Genomic DNA, 23,734 nt, shown 5'->3' with positions numbered 1-23,734 from the left:
TTCTGGTTCAAACTCAGGTGTATTAGTGGATATAGACGTCTTCCCGTGTTCACACATGTAATACTTCAGCTTTTTAGAGAAAATAACAGGTATAAATGGACATTCTCTCCTGCATTAAACGAAGTCCTGTTCATATTTACTTTGAATGGCTGTTTGCTTAGTACAGCTAATGTGGAGGAGCATAGTCTACTTTGTCCGCACAGTGACATTTCCAAGTGCTGAGTAAATGGCTAAGGAATTATAAAATTTATATTTATAATTATAAATTTATATTTATATTATTGTTCAAAATTTAGCCAAAGGGGTGATGTAAGTTCCTATAAAACTGTGCATATTCCAAGAATTAGTTTCTGTTTCACTGCTGAAGTGTAACAAACCAGTTGCAAACAGAAGTGTCACAAGTTTTTTTTTCCTATTTTTGTGAGAAATATTGCATTTTGCCTTTTTTTCTATAGCTTTTTTTTACAGTCATATTTACCAGGAAGCACTGAAAAAATACCTCGTTGAGATTGTTTATACCGTTTATGCAGTACTTTCCATGCACTAAAATATAATTGTGAATCCAGGAGTGAGCACACAAAGAGAACAACCTGTTAAGTTTTTTTTTTCTTGTTTTCTTCATGTTTATTTTATAATATACTGCATTTCTATTTATAGGCTAATGTTTCACAGTACACTCATGCCCTGTTTCTGCACAGCTTCCTTGCCTATAGAAAGATGGTTCTTCTGGGCCAGCAACTGTGTTCATTTAATTTCTCAGCTTTGTTTTGGATGAGAAATAATTCTAGATATGTGTGACTGATACAGATCACCTTCAGGTGATGGAGGTCATTCTCAGTGCATTGTACTCAGCAAGTAGACAATTGCCATGATTTCAGCTAGATTGTTATAATGATGTCCTGATGTGATTGCACATCACATTATCAATTTTCAGAATCATAGTTAGATATTAATCCTTAATAACAAACCATGCATTATCAATTATATGTAAAACATGAATTTGGGATATTTTGGGATATCAGTATATGTTTGGGAGTAGGGCCCATATTTTGTCCACATTAACATGTTTTTGGAAGATTAGGGGAATATAACTACATACCAGTTGCTTTTTACTATTTGTTATAGTTTGCCTTTCAATCAGTAAATCTGCTTATAGTTGCTACATTAGGAAGCAAAATGAATATAACTGAACTGATTATCACTATTGCTATTATCACTGAGTTATGTAATAAAACTACCCACTCATGTAGAAAGTAAAGGTAATTTCATGGAGATTTCTTATGATAAATGCAGCTTGGTGCTTCTTGTGCTCTTCTCCAGGTGGTCTTTCACTCTGAAATGTACAGCAAAAAGAAATCCACCGTACGTTTCAGCACCTGGTAACTCTGATTTCATGTTTAACACCTACCCTCCTTTTCTCACAGCCACACTGACATAACTATCTCTGTAGGGGCTGTCATGGTGAAATACTGGATGGTCTATAACTGCAACAATGCTGCACAAAGTTAAATCAGGAGCAGGGAGTAACTTTTCATTAGTGAGCTTGAAAATCCTGAGCATCAGTGTGCTGCAACTGTGTACAATGACTGAAATTTTGGCTTCGTGGCATGCAAGTGGCAAAGATCCCACTGCCTTTTTCAGTATAGCCAGGATTTCACTAATTGAGTATTTGAAGTAATAATCCCTCTCAAAGACTGACTATTGTGGAGTGGCATTGGCAGATCAGCAGCTATCCTAAAGCAACCCTTTTCCTCCCAGCTATTGAATTGGAAGCAGCACCTCCTGTCAGGCCCTGATAAGAGGCACTGATTGAGGGGCACTGTTTCTGGGTATGAGAAGAGGTAGCACAACTGAAGTGAAACTAAAAGTAGTAGGCCTGGTTTCAACATACAGGCCTGATTAAAACTACTGTACAGCAGGCGTATTTTGATTAAAATAGAATTGAAACAAATGCATGTGTTTGACAGCATTAGTAAGGAGAGAGGTGAGAATGACATGAGGGGAATACTGCGGGCAAAGCTGTGGAAGAAACATGAGGATAAGAAAATTTTTGTTAAGATTTGTATTTTTGCAGAGTTGCTTAGTTTTTGTACTTTCTCATGCACATTCCTGGTAATGTAGTTTACCTGTAATCTAATCTGTCTCCATTCTTATTTTACAAATGATGAGACTGAAACAAACCAATGGTGAGGATAAGATATATGTTAAATTTTCCTCTGAAGCTGGCTGCCTCAGAGGGAATCCTTGCTCCTTCTTACTGTCTCCCTGTGCCCCCTGCACCCCTCTAGTGGTCGTGTGGCTACAAGTCGGGATGACTCAAGGACCTAATCCAGAAGACATGTAAGCACACACAAGTGAATATAGCTGCCAGTTTAGCCCCCTGCACCTGTGAGGTCAGACCTAGCACAAGAAGAAAAAAAAAAAAAAAAAGAAAAAAAAATCAGCTCGTGGGAGAGTAAGGTGGGAGCAGGACAGCTCTTTTACCAGCAGCTAGCTGGCAGATCAGTTTTGCCATAACAAGAAACCTCACTCTTAGTCATTCAGAACTTGGCTTCAGATATTTATGACTTCATCCAGAGAATATCCCATCTGACTGCAAGGAGAACTGCAGGTGTCCAGCGCTTTTGAAAAGACAGGCTCAGTGTCTAAGGCAAAGCATCTGGAATTAGAAGCTGCTTTTGAATATTTGAGTCTTTGTGATTCACTCAGTTAAGAAACAAGCCGGTGGCACAGTCTGAAATAGAACTGCTGCCTCCTGTCTCAGCCATGCTCTCTGTGCAGTAATGCTCATGCTAGACCCTGCCATCTCCCACATACTTTGTGATTCATTCTGTCCCTAAAATTATTTGCACCTGGCGTTTTACTAACACTGTAATGGGTAAAAATATGGCCTTCAGAAGCATTTAATTAAACCACAATAATTTGCTTATCGTAAGCCTCCAAGCTTTTATCCTATGCTCCATAGTACCTGTATTTTCCATTTTGTCGTTGGTTCTGCTTAGCAGCATTTAGGCTCAGATGCACATACATAGGAAGGATGTAACTTCCATCTCCTGTATCTCTCATGCCTACTCAGTATTCCCAATGTACTTTTCTGTATCACCATTAAATGTGTCTTTAAAATTCCTTCCTGCCATGAAGCTCTCCTCTTGTGCTGCTCAACAAAGACACATCAGTGTTTTGTTTTTTTTTCCTTTTTCTGCTCTTCCATGTTGCTAAGTCAGAACATAATACCCTTAGAGCTGGCTTATTGTCTGTGTGCTTAACTAGAAGAACAAAGGCACCTGCAGTGCTCATTAATATTACTACTGCCATTACTCCCCTGGAATCCTTAAACTCATATTTCCTTTTACAGCATAATCGATTCCCTGTGTATGGGTTTTGTACATCTCCTGGTATGAAATTAGGCAGAGCTGAGTTTGTGAATGTGACATGCATATTCCAAACACTAAAAGGTGGAAGTAATCTGACTAGCTAGCCAGCTAGAAATTCATCTGATAGAGCAGCTATTTAGGATTACTTTGGTGATAAAGGTATAAATTTTACCAAGAAGCATGCTTGTACAGTGAAAATGTTGTGAGTATTGTGAGCCTTAAAATGAACACTGAGTTTATGTTTGTTTCACTCTTTTCCCTCCAAAGATATTTGATGATACTAGCTGGAAGAGAAGCACAAGGGCTATTGTGAATTCTTCCCCAGGAGAAGGTCTGAGAGCCGCTAGGAACTTCAAAATCACACCTCTTGCTCAATACCCTGATGTCCAGTAAATCTGGCTTCTTTGTTGACATTGGCTTCATAGACTGAATCTGGCACATTTGAATTGTCTTCTCTGAAGGGAGATTTGTGTAACTGAACACACTGAGGCTAAAGAGGGATCTTAAAATCTTTAGTTATAGGAGGAAAGCTGCCAACAAAACTTCCACCCTGGATATGGAGAGAGCAGACTTCAGGCTGCTCAGGGAACAATTAGTAAGGTCCCTGGAAAATGGCTTTTGAAGACATCAGGGTCCATCAGTGCTGTTCATTTTTTAAGTACCACCTCGTAAGAACAAAGGAATAGGCAATTCCAAAATGTTGGAAGTCAAGAAGGTGGAGGAGAAGAACGGCTTGGCTGAGCAGGGATCTTCTAGAGCTTAGGTGAAAAAAATAAAGTGTATGGCCACAGGAAACAAGGTCAGGCAACATAGAAGGACTACAGGGATGCTGTTCATAACTGTAGGGAGAAATTATTGTGGTCAAAGCTCAATCAGAGTTGAAACTGGCCGGTACTGTGGAGGACAATAAAAAAGGTGTCTGTTACATGTTAACAGCAAGTGGAGTACCAGAGATAACATTGGTCCATTACTGGATGGGGATGGTCACCTCACAAATAGGGACGTAAAAAAAGCAGAGACGTTTAATGACTTCTTTGCTGCTGGCTTCAACATCAGTGATGGGCTCTGGGACCCTGAGGGCCCTGAGTTGGGGGACTGGGACTACAGAAACAACAAACTTGCAGCCAACCCTGAACAGTGGGACTTGCTGCTTCAGTTAGATGCGTACAAGTCTGTGGAGCCTGATGAGATTCATCCCAGGATACTCAGAGAGCTGGCTGATATTTTTGTGAGACCTCTCTCAATCATTTTTCAACAGTCTTTGGAATCTGGAGAGGTCCCAGGTGAATGCAAGCTGGCAAATGTTCCCTTTTTCAAAATGGCAAGAAAGAAGACCCTGGTAATTACAGGTAATTACCTGTCAGCCTCACTTCAGGGGTGGGTGAAATCATGGAGAAGATTATTCTCGGAGTTATTGAAAAATACCTGAAAGACTGCACAGTCATTGGTCATAGCCGACGTGGGTTCATGAAGGAAAGGTCCTGCTTAATGAACTTAATTTCCTTTCATGAAAAGGTCACCCCTATAGTTGACCAATGGAATCCAGTTGATGCAATCTCTTTTGGATTTCAGCAATGCTTTCAATACTGTGTCTCACAATATCCCTCTGGACAAAATATCCAGGACAAATCTTGATAAATGCATAATATGATGAGTGAACAATTGGCTGACAGGTTGGCCTCAAAGGGTTGTAGTAAATGGGGTTACATCATATTGGTGACCAGTCGCCAGTGGGTCTTTTCAGAAATTCATTTTAAGGACAGTTCTCTTCACTGTTTTCATAAATGACTTGGATGCAGGACTTGAAGGTATACTGATTAAGTCTACAGATCACTCTAAATTAGGAGGAGCTGTTGACTCCGCTGAGGGTTGAGAGGTTTCACAGAGAGATCATGACAAACTAGAGAGCTGGGCAATCACCAACAGTATGAAGTTTAACAAGAGCAGGTGCCAGATTCTGCATCTGGAATGGGTCAACCCTTGATATAAGTACAGAATGGGGGACAAGAGGCTGGCGAGCAGCCCCGCAGAAAGGGGACTGGGGGTTTTGGCTGACAGAAAGTTGAATGAAAATCAACAATGTGTCCTGGCAGCCGAAAGGGCCAACCATACCATGGGTTAGATCATGCACAGCATTGCTAGCTGGTTGAGGGAAGGGATTGTCCTGCTCTGCTCTACACTGGTGGGGCCTCAAATCAAGTGCTGTGGTAGTTTTGGACACCACAGTAAAAGATGGACAAAAAGCTATTAGAGAGTGTATAAAGGTGGGACACAAAGATGTCAAAGGGTCTAGAGGGCAAGATGCATGAGGTCCCTTGATTTGTTCAGCCCAGAGCAGAGCAGGCTGAGGGGAGGCCTCATGGCGGCCTGCAGCTCCCTCACGAGGGGAGCGGAGGGGCAGGCGCTGAGCTCTGCTCTCTGGGGACAGCGACAGGACCCGAGGGAACGGCATGGAGCTGGGACAGGGGAGGGTCAGGCTGGGGGTTAGGGAAAGGTTCTGCACCCAGAGGGTGGTTGGGCACTGGGACAGGCTCCCCAGGGCAGTGGTCATGGGAACTCCGGCCTGCCGGAGTTACAGAAGTATATGGACAATGCTCTCAAACGCATGGTCTGATTTTGGGGTGGTTCTGTGTGGAGCCAGGAGCTGGACTCGAGGATCCTTCTGGGTCCCTTCCAACTCAGGATATTCTGTGATTCTGGGATTTGATGATTCGATGATTCTATGAACTTGGGTTTCCCACTTCAGGTAAGTGCTCTAGCCATTGGGTTGGATAGATCATTACCTGTGCTACCGGGAAAGGAATCTGAAAAGAGTAGCAAACGCAATTGTATTTTGTGAAGGATATCATTCTGTCACCTTCAGTTAGGCGTGACTGGAGAGGAGACGCATTTAATCCCTGTGGAAGCAGCTGTAAGTGGAGATGAAATCAGCATTGCTTTTGACATTTGAGCTGGCGACCCATCTTTTTTCTAAGAGTTGTAGTTCTCTCCCAGATTTACTATGCTTTTGTGGTTAATTTATATATATATTTTTTTAGTTTCATTTTTTGTGGAAAATACACAATATACTATAAGGACTACCAAGGACAGCAAATATAGCTCTGGATTTCTAGACAATTGCACCAATACTTGTTATGGCAAACATCAGAACTACCAAGGAATGCCAATAAGGGAAAGACATCACATGTTCTTTCCCTTGCATTTCTCATGTTACTAGGTACGTGTCTCTTTCACTAGGACAAAGACATTCTTTATTTTACAGGTTTAAAATAAAATATTTTAATACCTCTTGCATGATTTTACTAGTCTTGGGGCAGTGATTAACATGTGATAAGCTCCCCTGAGAGCAAAAACATTAAGTTGTTAACAAGTTGCAAAGTGTGCACATGTAGAGTTTACGGTAAGGTATTGGATGTCTGCCATAAAGTATTTAAGACTGGCTGAGCAAAATCAATGTAGTTTTGCCACTAACTTCAGTAGATAAGGATTTCATGCCCTGGGGAGGGCTACTAGAAAGAATTTTTGGCAAAATTCAGTATTAGCAACCTATTTCTCTCTCATTCAAGAACTTACCTAATAGGTAACTAAATGATGTCTTCCTGATAAACGTTTACATATCTTGTGAGAACAGCTAGGGTGGTGTTTAAGCTTGATGAAAAATCCTGATAAAAAAAATAAAAATAAAAGCAGCAAGGTGAGAAAAATTTATTTCTCCCTGTACCCTCTCTGGGGGAACAGATTGGCCACCACTGTGTATTCTGGTCAAGTTATTTGTTTTGGAGAAATTAATCCCACTGAGATTTCCTTCTGCACAGAAAGTGTCTAGCCAAAAAAAAACTTCAACAGAAAGCTTTAATGGTCCTACATATTTTTAGTATCCAACCAGTAGCGAAACAGATTTGCCCAGCCAGTATGCTATACAGTGCAGGGGACACATCTGATAAGCAGCAGAAGTGGCTATTTGGTTTTGACTTCCCTAATTTTCAGCCTTCGAAATTATACTTTCTGGGCCCAGAAACCTATCTTATTAAAATTATCATGGATGTTATGGAGAGCACTGGACATTTTAATATGATGAAATCTTAGTCTAAGTCTTAGTGATTTTATATTTTAAATGTCTTCATCCATTCGGGTCAGAATTTTCTCTGTAGTACCAGTTTCCTGGATTGACAGAAAAAGAAGTAACTACAGCAGGAGCTGACCAGTGCTCTCCCTCCTTTAAGTAGCAGCCACTGCCTTTGAAATGACAAACTGCTTGTCTCATCCAGTTCCTGATAAACTCGTGTTGGTTTATCAGAAGACACTGACACTTGTTAATGAGCATTTATAGAGAGCAGTTCCCAAGAATGACTGGATGTTGAGACAGACCAGTATTCTCATCTTTACATACACACTCTTTAGTAGTTAATGGTGGATCCATATGCTCTGAAAATGCTTTTCAAACTGAGAAATAAAATGCATTCTGAAAACCACATCAGTAGGTATTGTATTCAGGTCAGTTAGGCCCAGAAAAATGCCTGAATGATCCCATCGTGTGGATGCATTTTTGCGAAAGGATGGAAATGGACTCAGAGCTGTACTTGATGATCCTTGTGGGTCCCTTCTGACTCAGGATATTCTGTGAGTCTATAAATCTTGTTTGAAGAAGCACATCTGTTCTCGTGGCATGCCTGACCCCAAGATGAATTGTCCAGTCTTTCCCTTCTGAATAAAGAAACCTAGGGAAGTGCTGGTAGAACAGTGCAGCTCTAGAGAAACAAATATTTCTCTAATTTCTGTGAATTGTTAGAGAGAAATTCACTTTGCTAATAAAATAGTTTGCAGGTAACAATTAGATATCATGTGGTACTTTTCCATGGGGGCAGATCCTTGATGTTTTGCACAGCTTTCTTTCTCCCAGGGAACAGGGGGAGTCTTAACAATGTGTCTAAGTACTTGATGGGAAGAAAGGAAGAGGGAGCCAGGCTTATCTCCGTAGTCCCCACAGAAAGGACAAGAGGCAATGGACATGAATAGAAACACATCAACTTCCAGCTGAACACAAGAAAACACTTCTTACTGTCCGGCACTGGAACAGGTTGCCCAGAGAGGCTGATAAGTCTCTGTGAAGATTCTCAAAACCCAACCAGACATGGTCTTGGGCAACCTGCTGCAGCTGACCCTGCACAAGGTTTGTGGGCTAGGTTGTCTCCACATTTCCTTTCCTACCTTTAATGCTTCGAACAGGGGCAGAACCTCAGGTTAGACTATTTTCAAGTGTATCATTTCAAAAAAGCCCAAAGAAATAGTGGTGTATATGCCATTCCACCACGCTGACAAATATTGACCACTGTAAAATTCAGGGCATTTTCCTTCTCCACAGTTCAGGTCCATGTTATTGTAAATTCTGTACCTTGCTGACAGTGTCGCCCTGGATTCATGGTACAAGGGTGGAGGGGTTTTTGTTAGTTTGTCTTTCAGTAAGCAAGAGCTTCAATTATTTCTCATGCTAACAAAACTAGGAAAACAAATTAGTTTTTATCCTTTAAGACGGGTGAATGTTCATTACTATGCCACAAACACAGTGTCACTAGCAACCATTTATGAGAAACAGGACAAATTTCTGGAAGGGAATCACATCTTGAAATAAAAAATAAAGGAATATTCTCCCTTGAAGAGGGAAATTCCATAAAAATGCAAAATAATATTGAAAAAGCGACACGCTGAAGTCACGTTGTCAAGGCAAGTACCATGATTGTTTGATGTTTACCAAGAGCACAGCAGGAAAGAAGAATCTCTTTCACACTGCAAATAGCTGTTAGTGAAGAAAAAAATCACTAGTGTTTGTTACTTAAGAAAGACAGGTACAAAATACTGAAGTTTTCACATAAGCAAAAGTATGAAACATTCAGTATAAGCTGCCACCATGTTATTCAGAGAGAGACTGAAGGACAAAATGACAGTTTCACCCCTTAAGACTGTATTTTCTCCTTCATTTTTTCTGTAGCCTTAGTGTCTTTCAATATTCGTGAAGGCTAGCTAGAAATGTAACTATAATTTTGAGACTCATGCTAATGTTTACTCTAGGTATAATTCATCTAATAGATCAACATGAGTCTGGGGGTCACTCCAGTGTATTATTTCGATGAAAAATCCCAAATCTGGATAGCCAATCTGTCAACTTAGAAAAAGACTACTCTGATAAATGCACTGCAGTGTTTACAAAAACATGTTTTATTTCTCTCTCACACACACGTAATCAGTATATTAGATTGTTGTGGAGCAAAGTCCAATAAGACTCTAATGGTAAGTATTTGGAGCAAGCATGCTTTGGCATACATTTTTTATGCAGATCCTCTAAGATTTTCAGTAGTTAAACCTTCACAGTACCTGTCAGCATTACTCTTTTGCTTACAGAACTTATTTGGTGTTTTGTTTCTCCCTCCATTGTGCTTTTCTCTTTGAGGTATACTGTTTTGCAGAGAAAAAATTACGTTATTACTCTAGAAATTTTTCTATGCATTGTAAATCAGTTTTAATGACATTTTAAAAATCTGCATTTTTTTTTTCATAAATGGGAATTTCTGAGAATTCTTTTGATAACACATTGTCAAAGTACACTTATTTTAACTAGTAACAGAATAATTCCTACCCTTTGCATTAACACATACTTCTGGTGTCTACATTGCATGCCTATTGATTTGAGATGATTTAGGAAATATAGTTGCTCTGTCTGTGCAGTTTTGATTTTAAGGAGATGCTGGTAATAGTTTGGGAAATCTTTCTGAAACTGTTTTTCTGCATGAGATGACTTCTCATTTCTAGTTTACTTTTAATCCATTTGTCGTTTTCCAAAAGAATGGTAAGGGTTGATGTAGCTCTATTCAGCATGCTTGCCCTGCTGTTACAAAGCCAATGAATAATTATTAATCCCAAAGTTACGCTGGAATCGTACATGTTTAGGATACCAAAAGAAGTAAAGCAGGATATCTTTATATAATTCCTTTTAAAAAGGGCTGTTGCTTTATTTGACAAGTAGAAAAAGCAAAGCTGGCAAATTAATGCATGTTCATTTCATTTTTTTTCTGGTACTATGGTCAACAAGGAATTAAAAATAAATACTCAAATAATCAGATTCATTCTGTAATAATAACAAAGAGAAAAAAATGACCTAGGGCTAACAAAAGCCAAATGCAAATTTAACATTTATGCCAAAGACAAGCCCCTTGCCATCTTTGTTTTTTTAAATCCAAGTTTACTTAACTAATTGGATGACACATGGGCCAGATTTTGGCTCCATTACAGCCTTGTCCTTTTACAATACCAGCAGCCAGCATAACATCAAACCAGGAATATCTCCAGGACAGGTCAAATCTTCAGCATCTTCTGCTTCAGGGAGGAGTAGAGGCTGAAGAGCAGAAGCCAGGGCAGTCGAAGCAGCCCGGGCTCCTGTCCATGACCAGCCCATGGACAGCCACTACAAGGTGGCCTCCAGGGGCTGGTCCCTTGGGTAAGCTACAGAGCCATGGGGACTATCCTGGTGGCGTGGCCCGAACGAACATCTGGTGGTGTAACACTCAGGGGGTGTAGCAACACACCTATTTCCCCGCCTTGGCCTTTCGTCAGGATGTGTTGAGCTTCCACTGTACCTCCTCAGTGTTTGGGTATTACATCTCTCTCCATGGATGCAATAGAAAGAGGCTTTGGGATCGTTTGTGATGAGCAGATGATCATCTTCAAAAGATCCTCGTGGACATGTGCATCTCATTTTATATTTTAGAACTGTGATCTTCCAGCTGTGCTTCTGTAATTACAAAGACCTATCAATTAAAAAAAAATCATTTCTTTATACAATAAATGGCAGCTGACGCAAACTATCAAGTAGTTTTTTTTTTTTTTTCTTTAAATCACCATATAAATAGAAGTTCTTAGAACACTAAACACATGCCAAATTTCATCAAAGTCATTGGGACTTTGGGACACAGAAGGAATGCCGTCTTGTGACATATTCTGTGTGATGTGCTTCAGATGGAAACCCCCCCACTGGACACTGTTGCAATAACAAGCCCAGATATTACAGCTGTAAGACTCAACTGCATGACTAAAGCCTACGCAGTTTGGACCCTGAAGGGCATCATATAAGAGTAGTCACAGTTACACTGTTAACACATGCTCCAGCCACATGCACACATGCTGTATTGTCTAAATGTTAAGGCCGTGACAACTTTTGCTCTTTGCTGTGCTTGTGGGTACGATCAGGGCAATGGCACAGAACAGTCTGAGCTATTAAAAAAGTCTGCTGCACACTTCCTTCTACCCATGTGAGTGTGACTAACCATGAAATGGGTCAGAAATCACACCCAGGCTCACAGCTCAATACTCTAAGACAGAAATGAAAAATCTTTTGATTAAAATCCTATGAACTTTTTAAAGTGAGTTTTATTATTATTGTTATTATTATTATTATCATTATTATTATTATTATTATTATTATTATTATTATTTTGTTATCATTATTGCTAGCTTCTAAGTATTAGGCCTGATCCTGCTCCTCACACCTGCTTGGTGTTAAATCCTGTTCATCCTGGGTTTCGGCACATTCCATCAATTTCAGCAACATTTTCATAAATCTGAAGCATGGAAGGTCAATCAAAACGTATAATATCAGAATAATTAAAATAACGCCATGTTAAAATCTGTAGCAAAGTCTTGTCCTGGTAGATTAACAAAATGTCGTAAGTTAATTGCCAGAGTTTAGTAGTTGTTCAGAACCTTACGTAGTCACAAAATGTCGTGCTATGGGACAAACTGTGAAGGAGCCATGGCTAAGAATGATGGCAGCAAGTGGGAAAGGTGTTTGTACTGAAGGGAACAGCAAGAAAAATCCCTTTAAAAATATTTTCCTTTATTTTAAGGAAGAAGAACGTCACGTACCTACAAGAGGCACACAAAAATTAGAAAAATTGTAAGCAGCGTAGAGGATGGAGGTTAGTACTGAAGAATGTGGTGGAAGCAGGAACACGTGGTGAGAAGTGGCTGTAGCTTTGCTGCACCTTCTCTTTAGCTGTGTCCTTCTTACCAGCTGGGCCTTCTTCAAAAGGCCACAGCCAGCCTCCTGTCCTCTCCGCTTTCCACAATACGGCTCATATTCAGTGGTGCCCACAGAGGCAGTGGAACCTTCTCAGCTGTACAGATGTAAGCAGGAGCCCTGCCACGAGTTCAGCTGAGTGACTTGGCCCTCTCAGACGTGTAGTAAACCGCAGCATAGCAGCGTACGCCGAGCTGAGGCCACAATTCTGCTTCTGGTTCTGTTGCTGAGGCCTTGAGTAAGTTGGGTCTACTGATTTCGTCCCTTCATGCCTTCCTTTCCCAGTCTGTCAAAAGGGGGTGAGGGGATACAGAGGTGCTCACCTCTCCAATGTAGTCCTAGGTTGTGGGTGAAGCTCGGAAATTATTATATGAGGTTTTATCATTAATGTTACTCTTAACAGTGTTGTTCAGCAAAATCACTGGATCTTGTCACTTTTGATCATGGATTGATAGTGTGCACACAAACATTTTATACAGACATTTGTTCATAAACATCTAAAACTTGTTTTTTGTAGTCACCTGTGTTTGCAAGCCAGAGACTTTCTTTATTAATGCTTCTTATAAACAGTCATATAAAGCAAAATATCTGAGAGTGTCTATAGTGTGTTTGTTTATATAAACAGAGGCTATGTGTACATTATCAACGTACACACCCAAATGTGATTCTTGCACATAATCACTATAATTTAAAGAGGTTATTTCCTGGTTCAGTGCAATGTTCTATTTTCTTTTTTCTTATTCTTTAAAGTTTTATCAATTTTGGGACTCTCTGTTACTAAATAGTAGACCAAAACTAATTGCAGACAGGATTCTAATGTATATACTCATAGATCTGATGTGTAGCATATATAGCACAAGAAATAATCTGACAGCTTTTTTTTTTTTTTTTTTTTTAGAGAAGGAAACGGCAATGCCTTTCTTTGTTGTTTTGCTTTTATTCCTTTTTTTTTTTTTTTTCAGGTCTATAGCAAACTTGTCAATGGATTTTTTTTTTTTTCCGGTGATTCTCTTGTACATTTGTATAGACAGATACAGATATATATGGCAGGTTCAAACTGACTCCCAAGCATGTCACCTGATTAGAAATTATTTTTGCCTTAAAATATCATAGATGGTGAGGAGCTCCACTGGAGCATTCTAAAAGGGAATCTAATTTTTCAGCTTGAGAGAGATGGCTGCTAATTCTAAACTACCATTTTCATTTTTCTACAGCAGAAATGCATATTTTCCCCAACGATAAAATTTTCTCATAATAGAAATGAGCCGGTCCCCACGGGTGTGGTTATCAAGAGATAATCTCACCCCAAACTGATTAGAGCCATAAGGCTTGTGCCTCAAAATGCTCCAGGGTGTGATTATCTTATGATAACCATACCCGGTATCATGTCTTATTGATTAACTAATAAAGCTTCAGCATTATTATTCAGAGGAGGAACTAAGATATCAGCAAGAGATCTGGTTCTGGAAGGGGGAAGATTCTTTGGAGCTCTCCAAATAGCCTCTCTTGTTCTGATTATAACATCTCTGAAATTATGGGGTCACCAGATGCCAGTTTTTGTTTCTTATTGGTGATTATATCAATGGTTTATTAAAACTGAGCCATACCCACAAATATGTAAAGACCCATTTTCATTAAACTGTTCCCTTTGCATTTATATTACAGATTTAGATTTACACAGCAGAATACAATTATGTTCTCTGGAGAGGGTTTTGCAGTCTAGACACTAGCTGAGCACCTCTCGCAGGGCAGCTCCGTGTTGTCTGTATAGTTATGGCGTGGGGAGGTGGACACAACTCTGTCCCACCAGGGGATCGCTCCTTCCATGCCCACACTCCCTGTAAGAGGGGCAATAAAGTCAGCCCCACCAGCCCTGGGTCTCCTGAGTCCTCCAGTCCCAGTCATCCACTGTTACAGGCTGAGTACAGCTGTTTAGCCATTAAACCTCCTAAACAATAGCACAAAGAGGCCTTAAACAAGTGCTGGAGCTTTAACTAGAAAGCCACCTCCCCCTCTCTGCAGTGTAGTTTGTTCTGTATAAAAAAAAAAAAAAATACTTAATGATGTGGGACTTGCTTGAACAGGCAATCTGAAGGCTAATGTCACAGCCAGCAGATTCTGATCTCCTCTGCATCAGTGAAGCACTGGAATTATTTCACTGACTTCGGTGGAGCAAAACCAGGTTAATAGATACATCTAGGAAGAAAATATGGCTGGTGTATGCAAAAAGAGCTTCACTAGGAATTCCCTTGCAGTGCATCTTCTACATATGGACGGCAAAGGAGGCAGTATGTCCCTCTCCGTTAGAGTTAGATGGGAGTTTTTTTGGAAACAAAGGCAATATTTACATCTGTATTGCAGTCTTCTCAATAAAAAGTGAGATGAAAATATAAAACGATGAAATGTTTGATCAAACTTCTCATGTAGGGATGTGCAGCTCACACCTAACAAAGGGCTCATTATACAGCAATGCAATCCACACCACAGTAATCCACTGTAATGAATTCTTTGGCAAATTCGTTGTGTCTGTTGTGTTGCCATACGCTCTGTTAATGGAGAATGTTAATTTCTGGAGCTAGCTGGAGCTTGCTGGAGAGCTGTCATCCTGCCCTTTCATGCTGTGTGGCAAAAATAGCTTCTTGTTCCTTGCCAGCACAGCTCCCTTTTGGATAGTCACAGGGGTAATGTGGGTATAGAACAGGCTCTGAAGACACTGGCATTTCCAGGACCATGTTACCTACAGCTTCCCGGAGCAGGTTAACGTGACTAGTAGCCAAAAAAGACTGTCTTCCTTCAGCATTCTCACAGATGTTTCCACCACTGTGGCTGTGTCACCATTTTTCACCGGGAATTGCTAACATCTCTGGAAGAGACGAGATATTTAGACTGTAACCTGTCTCTTGTTCGACATTTCTTGCATGGGATTCATTCTGCTTTAACCATATAAAGATACAAACTAGACTCAGGGGTTTTATCATCCAGCTTCCATCTGCAGTCAGTGGAAAGAGATCGGCAGCTTCAGGAGGTGGGTGATGTTATCCTAGGGCAGGTGCCCGTAACAGACATGGTAAATCACCCACCGGGGTGCCTGTCCCCCACCCTTGACATCAGGGAGGGAGCCCAGATGGCAAGTTTGGGTGGGGTGCTCGTACACAGCCAGGTGAGGTGAGAGGAGTCCTGGCTTCCTGCCTTAACTATAACCAAGTCTTCACTGGAGCTTGTGTTAACAGTACACAGTCTTCACTGTTGCACCTCTGCTCCTGATCCACGTGGTTAGTGCTGCTCTGCAGGCTGCAGGCTGTGTCCCTCTTAAGTCTTGTCTTTCCCTGTACAATGGTTCTGCTGCAAAGAAACACACAATTCCTGCCAAGGACGCATCCTAGTGAGGACATTTCCCCCTTCAACAGCACCTTTCTGTTCCATTGTTAATTAATATGAATAGAGTTCATCCTGAATCATAATGCATATTCTTCTTGTCTTGAATAGGTTACAGTCCAGGTGACAGAAAAGGAGGAGGCAGAACAGATTTAGAAGACCAGAAAGTAAACTACACTCACAAAATGATCTTATTTTAAATGTCAGGACATTTTATTGCTCTCTTGCAACTTGCTATGATAATTATAACTTTGTTTTTTCTGTGATGTCCAGAAAGAATTTTTGCAAAAGTGTTTCTGATTTTGTCCATATGTTTTTTAGTGGAAAATGTCATGTTCTCCATATATAAGCCTACTTACCATAGACCTAATCTTATTCCAAGAATTCTCTTTTCCTTTTATAGAAAAAGCAAAAACAAATGGTCATCCTGACTATCAAAACCAAAGTTGGTATTTTTCCATTCTCTGGAACATCCTAGAATGAAAAGCACACCTTCAGGACAGGGCAAACAGGTGACTACCAAGGGAAGGAGTCAGAGTCCACGTTATATCACACTTTCTGCTTATCTTAAGCAATATCCCTCTGTCTGAAATACATGGAGCAATCAGTTCTGCTCCCACAGTGAGATGGGCAAGGAACCTGAGTTGCACTTGAAGCAGAGCACTGCAGTAGTCCCAGAACCCTTTTGAAACTTAAGAAGTGATTATCTGTTTCCATGAGAATTACTTTAGATGTGGAAACTCCAATCTTTAGTCCAATCTCCACTCCTTCTAGTCCAAAATCTCTACTCCTCCAAAATCAGAGGCATGTCATAATGAATAAAAGAAAGTCTCAGGGCACTCTTGTTTGAATTTAGGCCTATGTTCAATGGATGGTCTTTTTTTTTTTTTCTTTTCTTTCTTTTTTTTTTTTTTTCTCGAAGCTCATCACAGATATGTAAACCAACTGCAGTTGCTGTGACAATGCCGCTTTGCCTTCCCTCCACTGCATACGACTTCTCTCTCCCTGCTCATGTTGCTTTGTTGCTGTGTACCTCTCTGTGTTCCCCATCCGGGCTGTGCTGCAGAGAGGCTGTGAGCAGCAAGGGGTCAGGAACCTGGTGCAGCCTGCGGAGCATCTCTAGTAATTACATAAAACTGCTAATCTTCCAGCACAGACCATAAGCAACCAAAAATGTAATTTCAGTGAGCCAGGAATAATACATCCAAATCGTGGCAGTGCCCTAAACCAAGCTGCTCTACAATATCATGAGCCTAAACTTGTTTGTGTGTGTGCGCGTGTGCATATGAGTACAATCTTCAGACTGACACATTTTTGCAAAATCTTAACAATATTTTAAGGATATTTGAGCAGCAAAGCATGTAAACAGACTTTAACTTGGTACATAATAATTTTAAAAAATTAAATATTTCATTAAATCTTTGTGGGCATGAAATAGAGGCATAAAATATGTTATGCCTAGAAAATATTAATCCAGCAATTCATATTTACTTTGTTGCTCATTTAAATGTAGGAGCATTAAGTTAATCATGAGGGAGGATTTACTTCTTTGTTTGTTTGCTAATTTGTTTATTAATTAATTTATTTTTTTTCTTGGCATTATCCTAGGCAATGTGCTGGACTTGCTGCACGGCTGTGCTTACGCAGGCACTGCAGTTATGAAGGGTTAGAAGTCATTGTCCTCGCCATTCCTGAATGCTACATTATTCCACAGATAGTTTCCTGTATTTTAATAGAAAAACTTGCACAGTAAAATATTCTCCAATACTGGAAAAGGAATGAGAGCATGGTTTTGTGCCATTCATGTTACGTTTTTGTCCACCAACTGGAAGTTAGAGAGAAGATTTTAAAAATATGTGTTATTTTGAGTGCTGCAACAGGAAATGCAACTACCTAAATCAGCATATAAAAAGACATCCCATGGAGTTAAGCATGATGCACAAAAGCTGTAATGCAATAGAAATGATACTTTAAACCCTGTACGGTGCTATTTCAAGCAGAGTTTTTTGGCAGATTTTAGTTTTTTGTAAAGACCACAAAAGTGTTGTTATTGTTGGATAAAAATAACAGCTGCAAGGGAGGCTGAAATTCTTTCTGAGATAACAAAGAACAAAGGAAAGACTTTGCATCGGGATTTGTGTCAGCTCTAACAGCTAAATTGTGCTCTCAGCTCGGTGGGCAGGATTGCCATGAAGTCATTGTGTGACCACGTTAGCCCATGCCCAAGGGGCGAGTTTGGCTCGAATGAATGACCAGATCCAGGGCCGAGGGCCAGCAGCCAGTGAATGAATTGTCCTTTCATTGAAGCCCTTCAGAAAACGAAGGGGCTCATCTCTAAGTCTGCGTGCTGTGGCAAAAAAGGGAGGGAGAGGGATTTAAGACATGCTAGTCCCCCAGCCTGTCAGGCAGGAGGGTATCAGGAGGGAGGAGGGAGTGTGTTGCAGCACAGGGCTAAGTAGCTGCGCCTCTCCTTATGGGGTGGGATACACCTGGGTGCCATTTTTGGAGTGCAGGTTACATTTTTGCTGCTGCTTAGAAAACGAGTGATTATTGAAGCGTTTTGCATTCAGGTCTAGGACCAAACAAAACACAATACAGCCCCAGGTCCCCTGAGCCAGAAAAGGGCCTTTGTGGATGATGTGCATCAGTCTGGAATGTTTATTCTGTGCAAACTGAGGAACAACAAGATAAAGCAGAGTTTGTTCATTCCTGAATAAGTTAGCACATGTGCCCTGAAGAAGTTCTGATCGTGTAGGCTTTTGTCTGCTGGCCCTTTGGTCTACAGCTTCTGAAAATTATATGCTCTTTCTAAGTCTTTAACACCCCTTTTTAACAGATAGGGTTGGCTGTGCACATTTTGGCAGCACTATATGCAATGAAAAATGCAGATAGGAATGCTCTAAGAAAGTATTTTTTTAATTACTGGAAAATGTGTTTCATTTCGCTGCAAAGACAAAAGACAGAAGGGACCAGCAATTTGGAATTCCCTCACAGACCGAGGCCAAGATACAACACATCATATTCCGCCCCTGAGCCGTGTCCCTGGGCCCAACTGCTCAGAGGCAGTGGCCAACCAAACACCACCTTTTTGGGGTGCTGGGCTGAAACAGGACGTCTCTCCTGTCTGGCCACGCTGGTGCCAGCAGCCACTCACATGTCACCAAAGACCCCAGTATCAAACTCATCTGGGACCTAGACAAACACACGGGCTTGTGCAAAGGAACAGTCCTCTTAAAACAGGTTTTCTCTTTTTGGAAGCTGATAATACAGTTTGCCTCCAGTTACCATGGATGTGTAATGGGTTTGCTTGCTTTAAAACCAGCTCCCTCCATTTAGGAATGAAGGAGAGAACAGAGTAACTGTATGTTGGACTCTTTCCCGCTCTGTGGGTGACTTACAAGTTATATTTTAAGCACAACCTCATGTTTCCCTGGCTTTTGCCATGAGTGGGGCAATATGGACCCCCGTGAGACATAAATCTAGCATGTAAATAAATAAGCAAGCAAGTCGTGTCTAGTTATTACTCCTAAGATACACACAGCTAAGGACGGGGTAAAGGGGACAGGGAGATGTACAAATGTTTGTTTGAATACAGGAGAGATGTTTGCAGCCTTTTTGCTTGTTTACACATATCTCCATGGTCTCTGATCATTGCAGGGATTGAACATTAAGCTATACCTGAAGCAAATAAACACCTGCACCGAGTCTCTGAAAAGCAGATGAGCCACTCACGAGCCACTAGCACCTCTCTTCTACTCCTCCAGCCTGAGCCACCAATGCCACCGGCCCACAGAGGATAGAAGGTGAACAGGTTGGGCTAATGAGGAAGGGCAAAGAGCTGCAGTTTCCTTCCCCACAGCTGTGCATATGGGCTGATGGAAGGCAGCGGGGCTAGCCCTAAAGCTTTTTCTTTCCATCCCGAACTGCACTGTTTCAGTGATGGTCTCCCGTGAGGGAGTCCTCCAGCACTCACCCGTGTGGCTTGTTTGAATGCTGTAGATACTTGGAACTTGTTCTTCATTGTAGCACCTGTCCTGTGGATCTTGTTGTAAAACTTCATCCTTTTTGCTCTTCTTTAGAAAAGAGCAGGCTTAGCACCCAGTGTGCTGCAGCATGGAAACTGGCAGGGCACAGTCTGAGGCACCTAGAAAGATGATGTCCTACAGGTTGCTGAAATACATGTGGACAGCCCTCTATTTGTCTTTCTGCAGGGCCTGTCAGTGCCTTTGGTCTACAGCCAGAGACTGGGATATGATAATGCTGAAGGTCATAGTTCTAACATCAAAATCTGATCCATGGGTATGCTGGAAATTTGGCGCCTTGGAGTGGGATTTGTGGAAGACAGCTGGGTGGGGAGCTGCCAGAGATAGGCAACAGCTCTGCCAAGGAGAGGAGGTATGTTTTGTATCCTGTCCTCTTCTGAGAATTAGAAGTCTTACTCTGGGCAACAAAAGATGCCATTTTGGAATTGCCCTGCTGAAACTTCTCTGCCTTTCTCTGAAGGAGCAGAGAGCTTCATGTTTGGCTTTCAGAAAATCCATGTTGCCCTGGTGCTGGGGTGCCTGCTGCAAGCCTCTGCAGAATGCCAGCTCGTCTCCATCAAGCTCTTTTCTTCCATGACGTTTGCACAAGCCTGAATAAGTAGGGCTGCAGATGTGCAGTGTGTACTGCCTGACAAGCTGTCCATTACTACTATTTTTCTCATACTCCCTTCAGTGCCTGCTTATTGTGTCTTTTTTAATATCAAGATTGTAAGGCATATAGGGAAGGAAATGTCATTTTGCTGTTTGTTTTGCTTTTTGGTCTTTGCATGACATTACCTCTCTGTGGTCCTAGGCCAGGACAGAAATGCAGATCTTACTCTCTGTGTGTGCTCTCACATCTATTCAGGAGATAGTCGCAGTGTCTCAGGACCTGCAACCCAGAGAACAGAAATTAGGATCATTGGCGGTGAGCTTTTTGCAAACACTTTGTTGGTAAGGAAATACTTGCTAACTACCATTTGCAAATCTTAAGTAGAGGGTGACTTCAGAGAGTCTAGGTGCTATGCTCTGTGTATTTGTATAAAGCCAGCCACCTTTACATCTGAGCAATTCTTTGCTGGCCGCTTAAACAGCAGGGAGCAGAAGACAAAAAACCTTTGACAGTCTTCCCCTGGGATATCATGGGCTCTGTGATATCTGTGATAGACTGACTAAACGGCTACCACGGCACATGATGGGAATGATGCATTAATTGTCTTACCTGTAACAGAACTGCTCCTAATCAACAGGCAGATATGTAATAGCTGGCTTGACCTGCTTCAATACTAAATAAATATTTGGCTTCAGATAACAGTTAACATTAAAAAAAAAAAAAGAAAAAATCAACAATGTTTTAGAAGGACATCTGGGGAATAGTATTGAAAGGAAACTCATACCCAAGTTTATTTTTATCTACACTGCATGCTACCTGAAAGTTAGACAGACAGTTTTCTGGCCTCCCTCTCTAGGCTGTGGAGAAAGTGCTGGGTGGGATGAAGCATCTTCCAGAGGTGCTCTCTTTAATACATCTCAGGTGGCTTCAGTGATCCTGGAAGTGCCTGTTCCTCTTCTTTGTCTATAGGTGGAGGCTTATGACTACCCTAGCTAAATGTCTAACTTTTAAATAGACACAGCTGAGTAAGAGCAACCTCACCCTTCCATGTGCACCCTCCTCACCTCTCCACCTGTTCCGTTTCACTGGTGAAGAAGAGCTTTTGGGGTCTGGAGTCACCTCCTACGCTAAAGCGACGGGGCAGCACCACTGCCAGCTCATGGCCATCACCAAGTCTGGGCCGTGAAGGGAAGCCCCGAGCCGAGGAGACCCCTCACCTGCCACGAGGTTTGGTGGGACGTGCCAGGGCTGGGGCTGTGCTGGGTGTTCCAGCACCCCTCAGCCTCGCAGGGCTCGGGGGTCAGAGTGGGTTCTGAGGGTTGTCTGGGGCTGTGGCACCAGCATGCATGTGCCACAGGAGCTCAAGGAACCAGAGGAACATGTGTCAGCTCTGCCCAGCGAGTAGGAAATTTCCCCCTGTAAATAGTGAGATGGATATGGGATAGATTGTTTTTTGTATTGGAAAGAAAGATGGGTAGAACCACAGCTGCATCCCTCCTGGAGGGCGCCTCCTCTGCCCCAGTAATTCCTCCTGCAATGACTCCTCACTCAGGTCTCCTGTAGGAAACATGGAGGGAAATCAGATTGCAGCCACCACTTGCTTCTGCCAGCGAAGCAAGAGTCACTCAAGTTGTTCATTCTTGTGCTCCATGCAATAGCATTCAGTTGTAGGCAAGCTGAAGTTGCCAAAATTTCGCTTTTCTTTGAAAAAAAAAAAAATAAGCAGAATTGTGAAGCCCATGTAGAGCTAGCCAGCTTAACCAGCTGCCAAACCCTGCTCAGGAAAGAAAGCAGATAAAAAACAAATACATTATCACTCCACCTTAGCTAGCCCATACCACAAACGTCTTTCTCCCCACCTGTCTGCCACTCAGACATTTAGACAGGCTGTCATTATCAGCCACCCGCTGCCCCAGCTTTGCCCCAATTTTTTTAAGCCCTACAGCACTGTCATTTGATGTGTCTGGTGAGAGAATTAAAGTAGATGAAGACTGAGGATACCACTCCCTTAGGTAATGATATATTCTGATTCCCTCCAGCTATCTTTCTGACAATCCCGTCCTCCTCATCCTGGCCCTACTCCCCTCTTCCATAGACAGAAGAATAATTAAAACTCCTCTGCATAAGGCATGGCCGCATTCAATATTCAGCTCCAACTCTGTTAAAAAATGCTTGTGACAGGTGGGGTATATTCTGTGCCATAGCAATAAGCAGTCGGCAGGCAGTAGTCAGCAGGAAAAGCAGACAAAAATACCTGGCATGCAAAGGCCAGGAAGGAAAGGAGACAAAAACACTGAAGCGTTATGTACTTTTGAAACACAACCTTAAATAAGACCTCATAAATTTAAACAATAAATGTTAAAACTTAAAATTATTATGCAGGTACTCTTCTGAATGCATCCAGCAGGTATAAAACCACTAAGATATATTTCTTGGTCCAATAGATATGCGAGAGACCATAGGATGAGCTGGAATGTGCAGTTACTTGGAAATCCAGTAATACTGCAAATCAGGAGAGCTGCTCCTGGGAGGTCAATATTACATGTTCCAAACTGCATTGGAAAGTAAAAGGGAGATCTTTAATGAAATGGACCACAGTTAATGCAAATTGCCTAGTAAGGAAGGACTTTAGGAAGAAAGTTTCCAGAACAAGCACCTTAAATACCATCAGGCTGTCAACACGCCCATGCTGGGGTGATCCTGGAGACATTCATTTTCAGAACTGTTTCTTCCTACCAGCCACGGAACTGCTGGGCTCTGGTGTAATTAGTCACATGTTTAGATGCAGCATTCGGCACTCAGAAGCTTCCTTCCTATCCTAAAAACACAGGAAGGGAATCAAAAAATGTGTCCAAAACACCCTACAAAAACACAAAACTCATGTTTAACCCAAAAGCACCCACACCCAGTTGTTCTGACAAAATGATACTCCCTCAAAAGGCAAAGCTCTCGTGGCTTGTGATATTATCACAGCCTTGGAATGTGTGCACAGAGTTGCTTGCAGAGTTACTTTTTTTTTTTTTTTGAATTGTATTCGATAGTTGATGGATCACATGCTATTGTAACAAGAAAAACAGGTTTGATAAAACAAATACGCTGGTGAATAGAATGTGTAATCATAATTATTTTTAAGAGATAAAATTGCCAAACATGAGAATTAGGGCCAGAATAAAACTGGATGTGCCATGGTTTCTTTGATTATGTGTGCTCTGTTTCATGCTCCTCAGAGGTGGTACAAGAAGTTGCCACTGGCTGCCAGATGATCGGTGTCTGAGCATTTTTC

At 41.5% G+C, this 23,734-nt stretch overlaps 1 long non-coding RNA gene across 2 annotated transcripts in view; it reads right to left on the bottom strand.

The window, feature by feature from the left end:
- Positions 1-9,248: 9,248 nt before the first annotated feature.
- Positions 9,249-23,734, bottom strand: part of LOC310889905 — a 28,106-nt gene continuing 13,620 nt past the window's right edge. Inside the window, exons 5-7 of one of the 2 annotated variants that reach the window (XR_014576901.1) lie at positions 23,108-23,269; positions 19,790-20,730; positions 9,249-11,173 (exon numbers count right to left, since the gene is read on the bottom strand). This is a non-coding gene — a long non-coding RNA (uncharacterized lncRNA). The remainder of the gene's footprint in view (positions 11,174-19,789; positions 20,731-23,107; positions 23,270-23,734) is intronic. The other variant, XR_014576902.1, reaches the window with a different exon arrangement.

The sequence above is a fragment of the Anser anser genome (genome assembly GCF_964211835.1).
Source record: "Anser anser genome assembly, chromosome: Z".
NCBI lineage: Eukaryota > Metazoa > Chordata > Aves > Anseriformes > Anatidae > Anser > Anser anser.
The sequence above is the reverse complement of the archived record's forward strand: the minus strand, read 5'-3'. Positions and strand labels throughout refer to the sequence as shown.